This window comes from Prunus mume, linkage group LG4 (assembly GCF_029339155.1).
Source record: "Prunus mume cultivar Tortuosa linkage group LG4, ASM2933915v1, whole genome shotgun sequence".
Classification (NCBI taxonomy): domain Eukaryota; kingdom Viridiplantae; phylum Streptophyta; class Magnoliopsida; order Rosales; family Rosaceae; genus Prunus; species Prunus mume.
Genome location: NC_142701.1, coordinates 14,503,382 through 14,516,123, shown reverse-complemented (window position 1 = coordinate 14,516,123; position 12,742 = coordinate 14,503,382).

The window sequence follows — 12,742 nt, the reverse complement described above, 5'->3', positions numbered from 1 at the left end:
CTTCTAGGAGGTCTAGCAGAAAAACAGAAAAAAGAAAGGAAAAAAGAGTCTTGTGGAAAGAAGCAAACAATCTAACGTGTTGCTTACACGTTTATAGATATGGGTTTTGATGATCTACTTGTGGAAGGAAGCAAACAATAATTAAACCAACTAGACTAGAGCATATAGATGTAGGTTTATTTTTGTTTTCAAAACCTACTGGGCTACAGCCCACCGTAGTCGTGGCTGTAGTTCGGCCTGAAGTGGCCACATACTAGTATGCAGTATCCAAAATAAATGTCAACACTCAACTATGACCAGACTTTGAGTTGGGTGCTTGTGTCATGCCTTTTGTTTTTATATAATGATTCATGTAACTCAACCCGAAACCACGTAATTTTGATTCAAGTAATCTCTTTGGATTTGACAAGAGATTCAATCTCATTGGATTGTCCACAAGTAATCGTAATTCCTCAAATTTGAATATCCTTTCGTCGTGTTTTCCAGGCCCAAAGCTTACTTCATTCTCTTTTTTTTCTTTGTACTTTTTTTGATGAACTAGGGGCAAGACAAAAACTACACTCAACCAGAGCCCACAAGTTTACTATTCACCCTAAAATGGCAGGTGTACCGTATCTTTAAAGTATTGATGCCCTTGTATGTTGGATCAAGCTGAATAAAGAGCTCACTTTGGATAGGCGTGCCACTGTTGGTACTTGGCTAAGACCTATAAAATTATGTGTAACTAATTTGTTGTTTGAAATGTTTAAGATTCACGCTAAATTTCTTAACATCTAATCAAGCTATTGTGCTACAAGTGAGGAACTGGCTTTGATTAGTTCTTTTTAATGCTTTGTATGATTAAGAACTTCAATATTCTACTTTGTATGATGATAAGACAGAGTCTGATACAACAATATACAAATCGAGCTACACTACCAGATATGACCTTCACACTGTTGACATTGCCCAATTTGAGCTTTAAGATATAAGAAAGAGTAAATAGCCTTGTATTGAGATTAAAACGGGCTATATTACAACTTGGAACAGAATATCTCTCTGTTCAGTTCAAGATACAAAGAGTTGATGATAACAAAAGAACTTAAAAGACTAATTCTGTAAACTAGGAATCATACCCAGTAATGGCAGAGCAATAAACAAAAGAAATCTCAAGAGTAGTCAACTGAAAATCTTAAAATGAAGATAGTGTAATTTGAATTCAACGAGATCAGGTATTGATCAAGTTTGAATGTTCATCTCGTTTTGAATGCGAGAGAGATTGTCCATGTCCCGTTCATTTCCAAATTGGTAGTATATATAACCCTCTTGGTATTTGTATATGCACATGAGGTGATAAGATGGCTGACTACCCTATCAATCCTTCTTTTATGGGTGAGCTGGTGAACTCGAGTGCCTTGATTCTTAAGTTGACGGTGAGAACTGGCCTTAGTTCGGTCTTTTAGTGACAAGTTAGTTCAGTAGGCCTTTAACGTTCAAATCGCATTTAATGCGGTTGCTTAGTCCTTGGTTTACCACCTAAAATCTCCCCCAGTTGTCAAGATTTGACAAATCCTTTGGGTAAAGTGTATTTACCTGGGTAAACCCATTTAGACTGTGGGTAAAATTACTAAGTAAAAGGTCAAACAAGTTTGGGCTGCAGCCATTGGGTCTATGACTTGGCCCAATTCAGAAGTTATCTCTTCCTTAGCTTGGATAGAAACTCTGACTTTTTGGCCCAAAGCTTATTAAAAACACAACTGATTCTTAGTCACAATTTGTTCCTGAATCAGTCAGCCAATTTCATCCCATTAGCTGTTGTAATTTTTCGTATAAGATCTTCGCAAAGGTCCTTGCAAATAAATTGAAGCCCATATTGTAGCAAATAATCTCCCATCATCAAAGTGTGTTTGTTCCCAACCGCGAGATACAAGATAATGTAATTATTTCCCATGAGGTTTTTCATCACCTCAAGCTTCTAAAAAAACCAAAGAGTTATGAAATGGCTATGAAGTTGGATATGAGTAAAGCTTACAATAGGGTGGAATGAGATTTTCTTGAGGCTGCCATGATTAAAATGGGGTTTGACCTGAAGTGGGCTGCTTTGATTCTCAAGTGTGTTTGCTTTGTTAAGTTTTCAGTGCTGATTAATGGTAAACCGGGAAAGCAATTCCGCCCCTCGTGAGGATTACAGCAAGGCTATCCATTGTCTCCTTATCTGTTTCTTATGGTTAGTGAGTCTCTCTCCTTTATGATCCATGAAGGTTGTGTAGTAGGTTTCATTCAAGGACTCAGACTAAGCAGAAATGGCTCTAACTCTCCGCCATATGTTAAAACTAGTGTTTATGACTTGTTGGGGATGAGAGTAGTTGAGAATCCTAGGGCCTATCTAAGCCTCCCTACTGTGTGGGGTCGATCAAAGAAAGGTGTTGTGCAATATGTAAAGGACCGGATTCTTGGGAAAATGCATGGCTGGAAACATCTCACTCTCTCAGGCTGGGAAAGAAGTGTTAAACAAAGTTGTGGTCCAGGCCATTTCTGCTTATCCTATGTCCGTGTTTAAATTCCTTATCACTTTCTGTCGTGAGTTGGATTCATCTATTGGAAATTTCTGGTGGGGGCAATCAAATGATTCAGATAAAGTTTATTGGCTAAGTTAGGAGAACATGGGGCTTACAAAAGTTGAAGGGGTATAGGCTTTCGTAATTTCAGTGAGTTTAATAATGCTCTCTTAGCATCTCAAGGATGAAGGCTTCTCATGTACCCTAACTCCCTGTGGGCCAATATTCTTAGAGACAAGTATTTTCCTAATGGAGATGTGCTCAATGCTAAAAAAGGTGCCAGGACTTCATTGGGCTAGTCAAGTATCTTGGAGGGGATTAGGTTATAAGCAGTGGCACTCAATGGCAAGCGATAAATGGTCAGAATATTAGCTTATGACATGATCGCCAGATTCATTATACCCTGGGTACTCGGCTTCTATGTCCTATAAATAATGAAATGTGTAGAGAGGTGCGGGTAGCAACTATTATTGATCCTGATACAAGGTCTTGGAATCTGGACTCGATCAGGCACCTAATTTCCCCAAGAGAAGAGGCAGCCATTTGCTCTATCCTGATTGGCAGTTGTGCAGGTTTGGACTAAGTTATATGGCCTCTCAATAAACACGGGCAATACTCTGTCAAATATGGATATCACTTTTTACTTAATCAGGCAAACCTGAGGATTATTGGTAGGCCATCTGGATCCCGAGTAGTGGATAAGAAGATATGGAAATCTGATTTGGCATGCTAAAACTCTACCAAAGATTAAACATTTTCTGTGGAGAGCCGTGAGAAATTGTGTGGCAACAAAGGCCAATTTAACAAGTCGTCGTATACCTTGTTCCTCTATATGTCCGATCTGTGAGAAGCATCTTGAAATGGTTGAGCATGCCCTCCTTACATACCCATGGGTGGTCGGAGTCTGGTTTGAAAGCCCGTTGGGATATATAGGGGATAAGCAACATGTGACCAACCTCGATATCTGGATGTTATCTCTTATATCACTCCTTAGCTCATCACAGAATGAGGAGTATCTAGAAGGCTCGTTGTAAAGCCATTTTCAAGCACCATCTTCCAAATCTTGGTTTCGTGATTCAGAGGAGGACTGGACATAATTTTTCATCTCTACTCCAAGTTTGGGAGCCATAAATAGGGGTGTGGAGGGGAAGTTTGAGTTGATGAGGAGCACAATATTGCAAGGGCAAGCATCCCTCGCGCTTTATTTGAAACTAAATGTTGATGTTGCATGGCTCAAAAACTTAGGGCACACTGGCATTGGAATAATTATTAGGAATCACTATGGGGAGTTCAAAAGTGGTAAAATTTGCAGGACGACGTCCATCTCTGCTGTGGATGCTGAAGCTCGGGCTATTATTGAGGGTCTTTCTTTTGCTGTTAGCCAAGGATTTTCTCACATCTGTGTTGAGTCTGACTCCAAATCCCTCATCAAAAGCTGCTAGGGAAAATTGCCAAGGGAGCTTGGGAACTCTACCCATCCTTGAGGCGTATCCAAGAGTTGAGGTAGAAGTTTACCAGTGTTCGTTGGGACTAGATCCCAAGAGAAGCCAATGTTGTCGCTGATGCGGCGGCGACGATTGCAATCCGAGGGATGGGTATGGAAGTTTGGGTCGATGAGCCCCCATCCTCTTTTGTTCATGCTTTTTTCTCGTGATGGGCTTCCTTGTCTTCCATAATCTGCTTCAACGGGTGATTAGATCCTTACTGTAAAACCTTTACAAATTGGCATTGGTTACGTCATGATTTTGATGTTTTGTACCATGCTAAGGCAAGCCAAAGATGCGTGGGAGGTGCACTTATGAAGCAAGACAAGGTCGGAAGACATGTGTTTTGGGCTGGGAATTGGCAGCCAAGACATGGCAGCAGCACATCGACATGACACGAGAGCTGTTACAAAATCTGCCAAGAGATGTCGATAGGGGCTGCACGCGTGCACGTAGGATGCTTGAAGGGTGCTGGCAGAAGCCGAGCACAGCGCGAAGGATGCCGACAACATTGGGCACAAGATTGCAGCGCACAAGCGAACAAGCGCAAGCAGCGGCGCAAGGCAAAGCGCGCGCGTGCAACGCATAAGCGGGTTGTGGCTGGACTTGGCGTTTGGCTAAAAACGTGCTGGAGTAGGTCTAAGACGTGGCAAAACAGTTTTTGAGCAGTCCATGGGTGGTTGGACGTGGCTAGAGTTGCTGCATGCTTAAAACTCAGGTGTGGCTTATCTTGGAGTATTAATGGGCTGTTACTTGGTAGTGGCAACATGTTCCAAGGAGTGGAGAGATTTTTAAGGAGGAAATTCTACCCCATGACATGAGTGGGCTGCAAGGTGGCGGCTTGGGAGTGCTAGATAGGTTTTTGAGTGGAAAAACATGTCTAGGTGGCTGATCTTATAGTTGGCAAAGTTTCCTAAGTAGATGGGGTGTCATCTGCATAGTGTAGGCTTATAAATACCTGTGAAGGTGTATAGTTAAGAGACCAAGTGTTGTGGTAATCTAACTGAAAGTGAAAACTTGTAATCCTTTGCTATTATGAATAGAAGGTTAGGAGCTTTCCCGTATATGTGTGTGCGAAAGTTTCCTGCGTGAGGCAAGTCTCACTTGTGTGCGTTGGTGTCACTTGTTTTGCTACGTGTACTTTGAAGCGTCATGGGTTTGGAGGTGAAGAGAAGGCTAACTTAGGAGGAGTCTAAGTGCTGGATAAGAGTCGAGAAATTAAAGGCATTTTTCACCCCTATTACAGTTGGTATCAGAGTGTGCTTAGTCACGTTTTTGGTGTATTCGAGTGGAAAGTTCGAATAGTGTTCGAGTGGAGTTCGAATTGCGGATTGTCCCCTGGGATCCGTGTGTGGCAATTTTTGAGCAAGGAATAGTCTTGAAGTTGTGAAGGAATGGCTGAAGATAGTGATTCCTTGAAGGAGAAAGTATCAAGGATAGAGAATTTCCTTGGTACCTTGTCTGGAGATGAAGTCGAGAGTATGGTTGCCCAGATGAAAGATCTCAATGCCAAGACAGCAGAGATCAAGAGAATCCTTGGAGAATTGAAAGCTTCGATGGAGAAGAAGGTCACCGATGTTCTAGGTGATATGGATGGCTTAACGGAGGCCGTCGGTGGAAACTTCAAGGAGGTGGAGACATAATTAAGTGTGATGAAGCTTGTTATGGGTGGCAGTGCGTCAAGTCATGAGGGTTCAATGACAACCAAGATAAAGGTGCATAGGCCAAAGGCTTATGTTGGCGAACGAAGCTCCAAAGAGTTGGAGAATTTCTTGTGGGATAAGGAGCAGTATTTCAAAGTTGCTAGGTTCCAGATGCTGAGAGGGTGTCTGTCACGAGCATGTACTTGGTGAGAGATGCTAAGTTGTGGTGGAGAACTCGTGCACAAGAAGTGTCAAGTGGGGGAAACCTGACATTGAGGAGTGGGTTGTCTGAAGAAGAAATTAAGAGCCCAGGTCCTTCCATGCAATACTGCATGGCTTGCAAGGGAAGCTTTGAAGAATTTGAAGCAAGTAGGTTCAGTGAAGGACTATGTGAAGGTTTTTTCTTCTTTGATTCTTGATGTGTCTAATATGTCTGAGGAGGACAAGTTCAACTTCCTCACGAATTTGCAGCCTTAGGCACAGTCGGAATTAAGGAGATGGGATGTCAGGAGCCTTACTCCGCCATTGTTGCAGCGGAGAGACTAATGAACTACAGAGCAGCAGTCACTTCTAATGGGAAGAAAGAGCAAGGTGAGAAGAAACACTTGGACACTAAGACGATCGACAAAGGAAAGAAGGCCAAGGTTGTTCAAGATGGTGCCAAAAGTGGAGAAAGCAAGGACAAGAAGACGTTCTCGAGTTGTTTTCTTTGCCAAAGGCCTCACCGTGTAAAAGACTGTCCGAGAAAGCAGAACTTGAATGCAATCGTTGCGAAGGGAAATGAAGGTGTTGAAGAGGGCAGCAGTCTCCAGACCAGTCCAATGGTTTTATTGAATTCACTACGAGTTATCTCACCAGAAGATCCTTTGGGACAAGATGCCATTGTGCAACCGGTGTTGCCTGTGATTGAGGTGTTCATGGATGTGTTTGTCATGGAGCCCTCAGAAGTTTTCATTGATGCTTCTCTGCTGCATTGAGGTATACTAATAGAGGCCATTGAAGACATGGTTCCAAATTGGGATATGGATTGTGGATTGGAAGAGATGCAGCTTGCGGCGTTGGCACATTATCTAGATACTTGGAGGATTTATCTGCTGGATAGGAAGTTTGTGGTGAGGACTTGTGTGTTGCATAGTCACATGTATTGTACAGGTAACATTCGACACGAGTTTGTCATTTATTTAAGTGTGCTAGACAAGTTTGATTTCAAGTTAGTGTACATGACCACAAGGCATAGAGACTTTGTGGAGCAGTTCGATGAGTTGATGACAGATGGGGCCCAATTTGATTTTTCTGTTTCAGATCATTCGAAAAGTGAGTCGGAAGAGGAGCCATGGGAGAGCTCAGCCGTCGATAGCATTTTGAAGAATGCTATGTTGGAAAAAAGGAATGAAAACTCCGAGGCTAAGGAGGAGCCAATGGAGGAAAGTGAGCCTTGGGTGGAGTCGATGGAAGAGTTCAAGGTAGAGGTGATCCTAGTTGAGTCAAGTGATGACGAGTCCATGGGAGATAGCAATGCTGAAGTGGTTCAAGCAAGCCTAAGTCATGTTCAGAGGAATGAAGACCGCCAAGGAGTTGAGCTGATGAGGGCGTCGAGCTCTTGTGGTAGGGGAGGTTTGTAAGACCCTTACAAGTTGGCATAGTCCATGACATGGTTTTGATGTTTTGCACCATGCTAAGGCAAGCCAAGGGTGCGTGAGAGGTGTACTTGTGAAGCAAGACATGGTCAGAAGACATGTGTTTTGGGCTGGGAATTGGCAGCCAAGACATGGCAGCGACAATGATATGACACGAAGTCGACAAAATCTGTCAAGAGATGTCGGCGGGGCTGCGCGTGCGTCTTGCGTAGGATGCATGAAGGGTGCTGGCGAAGCTCGCACATGCGCGCTGTATGCGAAGGATGCCAACATTAGGCGCAAGGCTGCAGCGCAAGCATGTGCTGGTGCGTGCGTATAGACTGCGCGAACGTAGGCGGCTGTGGCTGATGTGGAAGTTTGGCTAAAAACATGGATTGGGTCTAAGACATGGCAAAATGGTTTTTGAGCAGTCAATGAGTGGTTAGACCTGGCTAGAGTTGTTGCATGCTTAAAACTCGGGTTGTGGCTTATCTTGGAGCATTAGTGGGCGGTTACTTGGTAGTAGCAGCCTGTTCGAAGGAGTGGGTTGCAAGGTAGCGGCTTAGGAGTGCTAGACAGCTTTTTGAGTGGGAAAAACGTGTCTAGGTGGCTGATCTTATGGTTGGCAAAGTTTCCTAAGTAGATGAGGGTGTCATTTACATAGTGTAGGCCTATAAATACCTTGTGAAGGTGTGTGGTTGAGTGATCAAGTGATGTGGTAATCCAACTAAAAATGAAAACTCGTAATCATTTGCTATTGTGAATAGAAGGTTGGGAGCTTTCTCGTATATGTGTGTGTGTGTGTGTGTGTGAAAGTTTCCTGCATGAGGCAAGTCTCATTTGTGTGTGTTGGTGTGACTTTGTTCCACTACGTGTACTTTGAAGCCTCACGGGTTTGGAGGTGAAGAGAAGGCTGACTTAGGAGGAGTCTAAGTGTCGGACAATTGTCGAAAAATTAAAGGCATTTTTCACCCCTGTTACACTTATCATGATGACGCCTGTTACCTCTACAATGCGTCTGGAGAATCTTTTATATTCTTGATGTGGCTATGATATAATTCTGGTTTTGTGGCTCTGTCTTGGGCCTCTTAGCTAGTTACTCTTTAGTTGGTTCTTTGGAGCTTTGTTTTCTGGCTCCTTTATTGTATTTCTTTTTTGCTGCTCTGTCTGTTTAGGTCTCTTTTTTCCTTGCGGGTGCCTAATAGAATTATTCAGTTACCAAAAAAGACGATGCAATTGAATAATGCCATGAGAATCTACAACCACAAAATTATTAGATAACTATTGTACTCAGGACTCTATCTTGTATTTATGTTTATGCCTTGTGGGATTTCTCTTGGTTATTTGATTATATTGTATTCTTATCATACCTTTGTATAGGACTTTATCTATAATACTAGATAAATCAATACAACATACACTCATGATGATTGAGGCTTTACCCCATATGTTCTAATTCTCTCATGGTATCAAGAGCCTATTGACTTACTGTTGAAGAAAACGTAAACCTCCAAACATAATTTCACTACCACTAAACAATTAATGGGAAAAAAAATTATGTTGAAGGAAAATATGAACCTCCTAACATAATTTCACCACCACTAATCAATTAATGGGGTTTTATTAGTTTAGGTTCGACCCACTCAAGACACAAGTCTCTTAATTACAATCCCTCGCTACAAGGGAAAACCCTTTGATTCCATCATAAAGAAACAGAATGTGTGTGTTTGGTTTTTGCGGCTGCTCCCAAGTTCAACCTCAGGGTGCCTACGTATCCCTTGCAGGAATCAAGCCACTTGTAGTTCAAAAATTCGCAATAAGTAAATGACTCATTGCAAAATGAGGAATTTGAATGAATTTGATTGAAGTGTGTTTGAGTGAATCTAACTGAATAAACCAAGGGTTCGATATGGAATTGTGTTTGGGATGGTTGTATCTAGATTGCCTACACCCTTTCAAAGGGATCAAACCAACGTAGTTCGGAGGTTTAGAAATTAATGGGTAAGTGTGGCCCAATAATTTAGAGTTGGTGTCTTTGAGACGATTTGAAGGTTTTCATAGGTAGATAATCTATTGGAAAAATTGGAAATTAATGGGTAAGTATGGCCCAATAATTTAGAATTTGTGTCTTTGAGATAATTTGGGGATTTTCGTAGGTAGATGACATATGGGAAAATTTGGAAATTAATGGGTAAGTATGGCCCACTAATTGAGAATTTGTGTTTGAGATATTTGAATTTAATCTCATTGGAATTTTCATGGGTAGATGACCCACGAGAACAATTGGATGGTTTTGTACCATTTTTCCTTTTTGTTAATGTCCAAGAAAAATAATGAGCAATTTTAATTAACCCACTAATTTTCTAAAATTAACATTATTTGGACTTGGGCCCAAATATGGCAATGAAGATGGTTGAATTAATCCATTAACCATATAACAAGAAATCTGGGCCTATATAAATTTAATAGGTAATTATTTGGATTACCCATTAAATACTATGGACTTTTGAAAGTTAATGGGCAATTATTTTTGACAGCCCATTTTTCTATCTCGGGCCTTTGATATTTGTTGATAGTTGGCCCACGAACAAGGAGCCCATAAGAGCTTTGGTCCAGCAAGCGATTGAAACAATCTGATAGATATCTCTTTGTAGAGTTTGTTTCCAAGTAAAATCAGACCTTGCAATCCCATATTTATCTGGAATACTTGTGATCAGTCCGAATTAAGAGCAAACATTGTTACTGTTCAATCTTTAAAAGGGTACACGAAGTCACAATCAGTACAGAGCCTTTACAAACAAAAAGAAAAACCAGAAGAAAAACTGCCGCAACATATCAAGAGGTTTCAGATTTTTTTTGTCTTTTTCCACTTTTTTTCCTCTGCACAACAAGTTTCTTATGTCTTTTTTTTTTCTTTTCTTCCAATCTCCAACAAAGTGGCGTCAGCCACCTTCTTTCTTTTTCTTTTTTTTGTTTTGACTTTTCTTCTTCTCTACCCAGCCCATACAAAAGAAAAAAAAAAGTGTTGTCTTCAACCTTTTTCCTTTCGATGGCTATCTTTTTTTTTTTTGGTTTGTTGCTGCACTAAGCTTTTCCTCCGATAAAAGAAAAACAAGGCTGCTTCATCTATTTTTGTTTTTAGAAACACAAAGTGGAGTATAGCCACTTTTCTTGCAGATCTCCATTTTTTTTTTGATGTAGTTTACTCAGAGAAAAGTTTCTCATACAGAGATGGAGAAGAGTGGCCAGAGAGTCCAAGAGGTAGTTCACACCTTTTTTTTTTCTTCTGTGCATTCTGGAATTAACCCTTAGAACACCATTTTTGTTTCAGAGGATTTCCTTTTGCTCGGCAGAGCTTTGTTGGACAGGAATCCTCTCATGACTTTTCCGTACATATGTATGATTTAAGGGTTGCCACCCATTATGGATTTATCATCCAAGAAAATGATTTGAGGGTTGCCACCCATTATGGATTTATCATCCAAGAGTTTGATTTAAGGGTTGCCACCCAATATGGATTCATCATCCAAGAAAATGATTTGAGGGTTGCCACCCATTATGGATTTATCATCCAAGAGTTTGATTTGAGGGTTGCCACCCAATATGGATTCATCATCCAAAAAAATGATTTGAGGGTTGCCACCCAACAAGAACTAATTGAAAGACTCAGTATACCTGTGAAAAGTATTCTCTTGTGTCTGTGCTCTTATAATTTTTTTTTCTCCTGCAGTAGTTTTCTTCTTCTGTCGTTTCTTTTCTCCTTTCTTTCCCCGCTTTCTTTTTCTTTACTGCTGTCCCTTTTATAAACCAAGGTCCTTCTTAGTGTATGAAAACTGAATAATCAGCCCCCCAAAAATAGGAGCCACTAAGCTTTCTTAAGAGTTTTCATTGGTTTAGACCCCTACTTCTCTACCCTAAACTTTCTGCTTGTTAGATGTGGCTAATAACAAATATCAAAATCATGGGGCTTATCCAACCCACGTTTCATTTTATTTTTTTTTGTGATTTTTTTTATTCCAACACTTACAATCTAAAAATTTTCTTATTTTTTATTCCCCATGACCTCTTCTTCTGATTCCGGTGATGCTCTTCCCTTTGTCTCTTAAGTTGTTCATTTCAAGCTTGATCAAAATAACTATTCCATTTGGTTGGCCTAGATTCTCCCTCTCCTCAAGAGCCGCAATATGATGTCCTTTGTCAAAGATGATGCTATCTCACCTCTTCCTTTTCTTACGGATGACAAGGGCAAGCTTACTGATGTCGTTAATCTTGCTTATGATACTTGGATTCAACAAGAACAATTGGTTTTATCCTGGATCAATAGTTCTCTTAGTTCTACAGTTCTTGCCATTGTCGCTTGCCTTACTTCTGCTCATTCTACTTGGGTTGCTCATTTTGTTTATACTTGTTGAGTTAAACATTTTTCATTTTAAACCAAGTATCTTTGAACACAAATAGAAAAAGAAAAAGGGAATAGATCTTTTACCCTTGATGACCTTTTCTTGATTTCTCAAGAATGGACATCTTTCTTGGAAAGACCTTTTGTTTTCTTGATTTTGACTCCTTCACCTTCAGGCTCCAAGATTGGAGTCTTCTACCTCACCACACCAAATGCTCCTAGAGATGAAGAGAAGGCAATCAAGAAGCATGGATGCTAGTCTACTTCTTGATTAGACCAATTATTGGTTTATGGAAGATGAGATGCAAAGATGATCACTTATCAACCTAAGTAGGAAAACCAAAAACCCTAACTAGGTTTTCTCCAACACTTAGCTTATATAGGATACAAAAAATAATTGGGTGGGTATTTGGAGCTCCATTTGGTCCATGGGTCATGTCATCTTATGCCACTTATCCCTTGGACCCAATAGCCTTTTGGACTATTTTGTCCATTTCCTTTTAAATTATATTTAAAAGCTCAATTCAATATTTCTATATGTCAATATTAATTCCATAATTAATCTTTTAATTATAATTAAATTATTAAATTATAATTATAGTCTTACTTAATTGACCCGATCGAACTATTTGACTTTGGTCAATTGCTCCAGTCAACATGTTGACTTTTGACCGTTGAGTTTGACATTTGATTTTTAACCATTAACTTGTGTCTCCTCATTTAATTTCTCCTCATTTGTACCTCTAATCACATTATTTGGGTGTGTAGATCCGTAGGTTCCCTTTAGCAAGGTAGTAGGTTGACTCAACTCCTTAGAGATGATATACGAATTAAATTCCACAATTAAATTCTTCCTATTAATAAAGGTTAATTGAAACCTTTTAGGACATCCACAAACCATGGTTGTCACCTAGCAGCAAGTCACGGTTATCCGACCTAAATGAGACGTTGTGAAAGAACCTATTCAAATTGGAATGACTATGCAATTGAATCCTTCTCTTATGTCAATACTCCTTATTCACATTATTAGATTATGGAATCCGATTGTCAATATCCTAATGTG